This window comes from Fistularia commersonii, unplaced genomic scaffold, assembly GCF_037954325.1.
Source record: "Fistularia commersonii isolate RoL2024-O1a breed Wild unplaced genomic scaffold, RoL_Fcom_v1.0 HiC_scaffold_58, whole genome shotgun sequence".
Classification (NCBI taxonomy): Eukaryota; Metazoa; Chordata; class Actinopteri; order Syngnathiformes; family Fistulariidae; genus Fistularia; species Fistularia commersonii.
The window spans coordinates 147501-155000 of record NW_028234016.1 but is presented as its reverse complement, the minus strand read 5'-3'; positions in this window follow the sequence as shown (position 1 = coordinate 155000).

The window sequence follows — 7500 nt, the reverse complement described above, 5'->3', positions numbered from 1 at the left end:
AACGTCCGGGGGGGGTAAGGGTAAGGGGTCCTGTCCCTCTCCCCCCCTCCTCGCCGCCTCTGAGAAGAGAAACATCTCCTCCACTCCTCCGCTCCTCCGCTGCGGAACCAGGTATTACCGATCCGCCGGACTCAGGCGAATTGCAGAAAGGGGTTTTGCCGTCCTCCGCTCCTCCGCTCCTCCGTTTCGGGCCCTGGAACTCCCGAACCGCTGGACACAAGCGAATCACGGTCCGGGCTTCTGCTCTCCTCCGCTCCTCACCTCATCCGCTCCAGGCCCTGGTACTCCGTGTCCGCGGGAACCCCCCCCAACCCACAAAAACAAACTCTCACACACACACAAACACACGCACACACACACACACACACACACACACAAACACACAAACACACACAGACACACCTGAACTCATCATAGCTGTGCTAATAGCATTGGCCGAAACGTTTCCACAACCAAACCAACATTAGCTCATCCACTCATTCACATATGTGTGTGCCCAGAGGTCCGGGAGCTCCAGTCATAAGTCCGGGTGATCTATGTCCGGAGAAGGCTCACATTAGCCGCTCTAAGGGGTCCTGCTGCCCCCCAGCTTCCCGGCCTTTGAGAAGAGACACATAACTCCGCTCTTCCGCTTCTCCGCTATGGGCCCTGGTACTCCCGATCCTCCGAACTCAGGTGAATTGCGTGACGTGCTTCTGCTCTACTATAAGCCCCTACACACTTCGAACACGGCTGTTATCACCCTGTTACTGCATTTCAATGACACCCATTTGCTTTCGATCTCAGTGTCTGCCACCGTACGGAAAAAGCGGGGGGGTGGGGGGTGGGGGGGCATAAGCGCATTCGTGCTGTAAGTAATCAGAAGTTAATAGTGTTAACGGTTTGCGAGAAATTTTTAATGCTAGACAAAAAAAGAAAATTAAAAGGATATAATTAAATAAATAGATAGAAAAATAAAATTAAAAACGAAAAAAAAAAAATTGTGAGGGGAATATAACATGTAATTAAGTTGGCGGTTCACAGGGAATCTCAGACATCAAACTGTTTTTAATTGAACATAAATAGTACACCCAAATATACAAATGTACAAATAAACATAGCAAGGTAGAACTGAATGTCAATGAAACAACCAGGCATGAGGAAGCAACGGACATGAGGACATTTGTTCTGTATGTAATGAGAAGTTAATAGTGTTACAGGTTTGTGAGAAATTTACAGTGCTAGACAAAAAACGAAATTAAAAGGAAATAATTAGATAAATAGATAGACAAATGAAATTAAAACCAAAAAAAAAAAATGCAAGGGGAATACGACATGTAATTAAGTTGGCGATTCACAAGGAATCTCAGACATCAAACTGTATATTTTTTGTTGTTTATATATAAACATATATAAACAAACATATATTGTTTGTTGTTTATTTTTGGGATATATTGAGGAATATTTAATGGAAAGGAGTCACAATCGCTTTTTGACAATGTCGAAGTGTATACGTGGCTATAGAATTTAAAGTTTTCATTAGAAATTATAGCCTCATCTGTAATTTCCTTGTTGTTAAGACGGGCTTAGCTTTGCTCCGCTCCTCCTCTCCTCCGCTCCTCCGCTCTTCCGCTCCGGGCCCTGGAACTCCCGATCCGCGGGACTTCGGTGAATTCCGGGCCAGTTTTTTGCTCTTCTGCTCTCCTCCCCTCCTCCGCTTCTTCGCTCCCCCGCTTTGGACCCTGGAACTCTTGAACAGGGCCGGGCTTCTGCCCTCCGCCTCTCCTCTGCTCATCCGCTCCAGGCCCTGGCACTCCCTGTGATCCAGTCATTCGCATGTGCGTGCCCGGAGGTCCGGGAGCTCCACTCAAACGTCCGGGGGGGATAAGGGTAAGGGGTCCTGCCCCCCCCCCCCTCGCCGCATCTGAGAAGAGAAACATCTCCTCCACTCCTCCGCTCATCCGCTGCGGAACCAGGTACTACCGATCCGCCGGACTCAGGCGAATTGCAGAAAGGGGTTTTGCTGTCCTCCGCTCCTCCGCTCCTCCGCTCCTCCGCTCCTCCGCTCCTCCGCTCCTCCGCTCCTCCGTTTCGGGCCCTGGAACTCCCGAGCCGCTGGACACAAGCGAATCACGGTCCGGGCTTCTGCTCTCCTCCGCTCCTCACCTCATCCGCTCCAGGCCCTGGTACTCCGTGTCCGCGGGAACCCCCCCCAACCCACAAAAACAAACTCTCACACACACACAAACACACGCACACACACACACACACACACACACACACAGACACACCTGAACTCATCATCGCTGTGCTGATAGCATTGGCCGAAACGTATCCACAACCAAACCAACATTAGCTCATCCAGTCATTCACATATGTGTGTGCCCAGAGGTCCGGGAGCTCCAGTCATAACTCCGGGTGATCTCTGTCCGGAGTAGGCTCACCTTAGCCGGTCTAAGGGGTCCTGCTGCCCCCCAGCTTCCCCGCCTTTGAGAAGAGACACATAACTCCGCTCTTCCGCTTCTCCGCTATGGGCCCTGGTACTCCCGATCCTCCGAACTCAGGTGAATTGCGTGACGTGCTTCTGCTCTCCTATAAGCCCCTACACACTTCGAACACGGCTGTTATCACCCTGTTACTGCATTTCAATGACACCCATTTGCTTTCGATCTCAGTGTCTGCCTCCGTACGGAAAAAGCGGGATGGGTGGGGGGGCATAAGCGCAATCGTGCTGTAAGTAATCAGAAGTTAATAGTGTTAACGGTTTGCGAGAAATTTTTAATGCTAGACAAAAAAAGAAAATTAGAAGGATATAATTAAATAAATAGATAGAAAAATAAAATTAAAAACGAAAAAAAAAAATTGTGAGGGGAATATAACATGTAATTAAGTTGGCGGTTCACAAGGAATCTCAGACATCAAACTGTTTTTAATTGAACATAAATAGTACACCCAAATATACAAATGTACAAATAAACATAGCAAGGTAGAACTGAATGTCAATGAAACAACCAGGGATGAGGAAGCAACGGACATCAGGACATTTGTTCTGTATGTAATGAGAAGTTAATAGTGTTACAGGTTTGTGAGAAATTTACAGTGCGAGACAAAAAAAGAAATTAAAAGGAAGTAATTAAATCAATAGATAGACAAATAAGAAATTAAAACGAAAAAAAAAAAAAAAAATTGCAAGGGGAATGTAACATGTAATCAAGTTGTTTTTTTTTTTTTGTTTTTTTTTTTTACCAAAAAAAAAAGGAACCTCGGACATGGGTAACTATATTTTTTTGTTTTCGGATTTTTCCATAAGTTTTAAGGATTTTTTTTTTTTTTTTTATATTTCAAAATCGTTTATGAAGACATTAAAATTTGGGGAGCATTTTTGCATTCTGTTCTTGTGAATGAAGAACTTGGCCAGGCCTAAAAGAACATTGACACAGAGTTCATCTGTTATGTTGCTTATAAGTAAACAGAATGTTATATCATCTTTTGAGAAGGAAACTGGTGACGATGGAATGAGAAGGAGAAAAAATATATGGTCAGTGGTTTCAATGTTGTCTTCACAAAATGTACAAATATTATCTTCAAAATTAAAGCGTACCCTCGATAATTCCTTAGATGGGTAGATGTCAGTCATAATTTTGAAGTGGGTCTCTTTTGCCTTGGGGGTATGGGTAGAGTCAGATACATAGTTCGCAGCGTGGCAATCGATTCCTCATCAAATTTATTTAAAATATCCTTTTTTTTTTTTTTGACGTCCAGGGAATAAGTTTCCTGTGAAACATTTCCTAATAAAGGAGTTGCTGCGCTTTCTGTCCACAATTGAGATTCCCTGGAGTGATAGTCGGGGTAACTGTGGTTGTACGGTTCGGTGCGTCATTATATTTTTGGTCAGGAATACAAATTGTCGAGGCAGTGCGTTTCGTAACTTTAGCAACTCTAATATGGGAGGCTTGAATCTGTGTGTAGTACAGAACTGCTCATTGTCCAGAGGACTGCCAGTGTCATCCATCAAGTCAATTATTGACCATATACCTTTCTCAAAGCATTCCTTGTAAAACAGAGGTTTGTTGCCATGCAGTACATATCGATTGTTCCAAACTATTATACTGTGTGGTGAGAAATTGTGTACGTATATCATTTTCCAGTATAATAATATTTGTTTATGGAACTCTGAACATTTGACAGGAATCTTGTTGATATCCAAGTCAGAGATAAGCAGAAGACTCAGGCCGCCGACTTTGTTGAATAAGTAGTTTGGAGTACAATACCAGAAAGAACGATGAGGTTTGATCCAGGATTTCAACCAGTTCACCTTCAATGTCCCATTCAAGCAGTCCGACTCTATCACTTTCAGCCCTCCTTCACTTGTTTCTTTCACCATATGTGATTTTTCTTAGATGGTGTGGTCTGTTCCTCCAGATAAAGTTGAAATTGATTTGGTTAACAGATTTTACGAGTTGATTTGGAGCAGCATTGGAATACGCTGGGTATATACATCTGGATAAACACATCCATTTTAGTCAAATATATCCGGCCTAATATTGATAAATCTCTCTGGAGCCATATATTAGAATTAAGCTTTACTTTGATTCAGTTTAGATTCAATGTTCCTGGATTGATTTAACGTTTGGTCCTTGGATAGGAAAATGCTCAAGTATTTTATTTCTGATTTCATAGAAACATCGCTGATTTCCTTTAGTGGCGAGTCATGCAGCGCAAGAAGTTTGCATTTCTTTAAGTTTAATGACAATCCTGAAGCCTTGGAGAATGTTTTGGTTTTTTTCAGCACTTATTGGGACTTGATGTTCATTTTTCAAAACTAAGGTTGTGTCATCTGCCAGCAGGCTAATAACAATTTCTGTCCCCAACATTACTTCTGTCCCACACGTATACACACACACACACACACACACACACACACACACACACACACACACACACACCTTAATTCCACTCTTTTATATACGCATGTCTGGAGTTCCGGGAGCTCGTTCTCAACGTTCTGGGGATAATCATAGCTGTGCTGATAGCATTGGCCGAAACGTATCCACAACCAAACCAACATTAGCTCATCCACTCATTCACATATGTGTGTGCCCAGAGGTCCGGGAGCTCCAGTCATAAGTCCGGGTGATCTATGTCCGGAGAAGACTCACATTAGCCGGTCTAAGGGGTCCTGCTGCCCCCCAGTTTCCCCGCCTTTGAGAAGAGACACATAACTCCGCTCTTCCGCTTCTCCGCTATGGGCCCTGGTACTCCCGATCCTCCGAACTCAGGTGAATTGCGTGACGTGCTTCTGCTCTCCTATAAGCCCCTACACACTTCGAACACGGCTGTTATCACCCTGTTACTGCATTTCAATGACACCCATTTGCTTTCGATCTCAGTGTCTGCCTCCGTACGGAAAAAGCGGGATGGGTGGGGGGGCATAAGCGCATTCGTGGTGTAAGTAATCAGAAGTTAATAGTGTTAACGGTTTGCGAGAAATTTTTAATGCTAGACAAAAAAAGAAAATTAGAAGGATATAATTAAATAAATAGATAGAAAAATAAAATTAAAAACGAAAAAAAAAAATTGTGAGGGGAATATAACATGTAATTAAGTTGGCGGTTCACAAGGAATCTCAGACATCAAACTGTTTTTAATTGAACATAAATAGTACACCCAAATATACAAATGTACAAATAAACATAGCAAGGTAGAACTGAATGTCAATGAAACAACCAGGGATGAGGAAGCAACGGACATCAGGACATTTGTTCTGTATGTAATGAGAAGTTAATAGTGTTACAGGTTTGTGAGAAATTTACAGTGCGAGACAAAAAAAGAAATTAAAAGGAAGTAATTAAATCAATAGATAGACAAATAAGAAATTAAAACGAAAAAAAAAAAAAAAAATTGCAAGGGGAATGTAACATGTAATCAAGTTGTTTTTTTTTTTTTGTTTTTTTTTTTTTACCAAAAAAAAAAGGAACCTCGGACATGGGTAACTATATTTTTTAGTTTTTGGATTTTTCCATAAGTTTTAAGGATTTTTTTTTTTTTTTTTTTATATTTCAAAATCGTTTATGAAGACATTAAAATTTGGGGAGCATTTTTGCATTCTGTTCTTGTGAATGAAGAACTTGGCCAGGCCTAAAAGAACATTGACACAGAGTTCATCTGTTATGTTGCTTATAAGTAAACAGAATGTTATATCATCTTTTGAGAAGGAAACTGGTGACGATGGAATGAGAAGGAGAAAAAATATATGGTCAGTGGTTTCAATGTTGTCTTCACAAAATGTACAAATATTATCTTCAAAATTAAAGCGTACCCTCGATAATTCCTTAGATGGGTAGATGTCAGTCATAATTTTGAAGTGGGTCTCTTTTGCCTTGGGGGTATGGGTAGAGTCAGATACATGGTTCGCAGCGTGGCAATCGATTCCTCATCAAATTTATTTAAAATATCCTTTTTTTTTTTTTTTGACGTCCAGGGAATAAGTTTCCTGTGAAACATTTCCTAATAAAGGAGTTGCCGCGCTTTCTGTCCACAATTGAGATTCCCTGGAGTGATAGTCGGGGTAACTGTGGTTGTACGGTTCGGTGCGTCATTATATTTTTGGTCAGGAATACAAATTGTCGAGGCAGTGCGTTTCGTAACTTTAGCAACTCTAATATGGGAGGCTTGAATCTGTGTGTAGTACAGAACTGCTCATTGTCCAGAGGACTGCCAGTGTCATCCATCAAGTCAATTATCGACCATATACCTTTCTCAAAGCATTCCTTGTAAAACAGAGGTTTGTTGCCATGCAGTACATATCGATTGTTCCAAACTATTATACTGTGTGGTGAGAAATTGTGTACGTATATCATTTTCCAGTATAATAATATTTGTTTATGGAACTCTGAACATTTGACAGGAATCTTGTTGATATCCAAGTCAGAGATAAGCAGAAGACTCAGGCCGCCGACTTTGTTGAATAAGTAGTTTGGAGTACAATACCAGAAAGAACGATGAGGTTTGATCCAGGATTTCAACCAGTTCACCTTCAATGTCCCATTCAAGCAGTCCGACTCTATCACTTTCAGCCCTCCTTCACTTGTTTCTTTCACCATATGTGATTTTTCTTAGATGGTGTGGTCTGTTCCTCCAGATAAAGTTGAAATTGATTTGGTTAACAGATTTTACGAGTTGATTTGGAGCAGCATTGGAATACGCTGGGTATATACATCTGGATAAACACATCCATTTTAGTCAAATATATCCGGCCTAATATTGATAAATCTCTCTGGAGCCATATATTAGAATTAAGCTTTACTTTGATTCAGTTTAGATTCAATGTTCCTGGATTGATTTAACGTTTGGTCCTTGGATAGGAAAATGCTCAAGTATTTTATTTCTGATTTCATGGAAACATCGCTGATTTCCTTTAGTGGCGAGTCATGCAGCGCAAGAAGTTTGCATTTCTTTAAGTTTAATGACAATCCTGAAGCCTTGGAGAATGTTTTGGTTGTTTTCGGCACTTATTGGGAC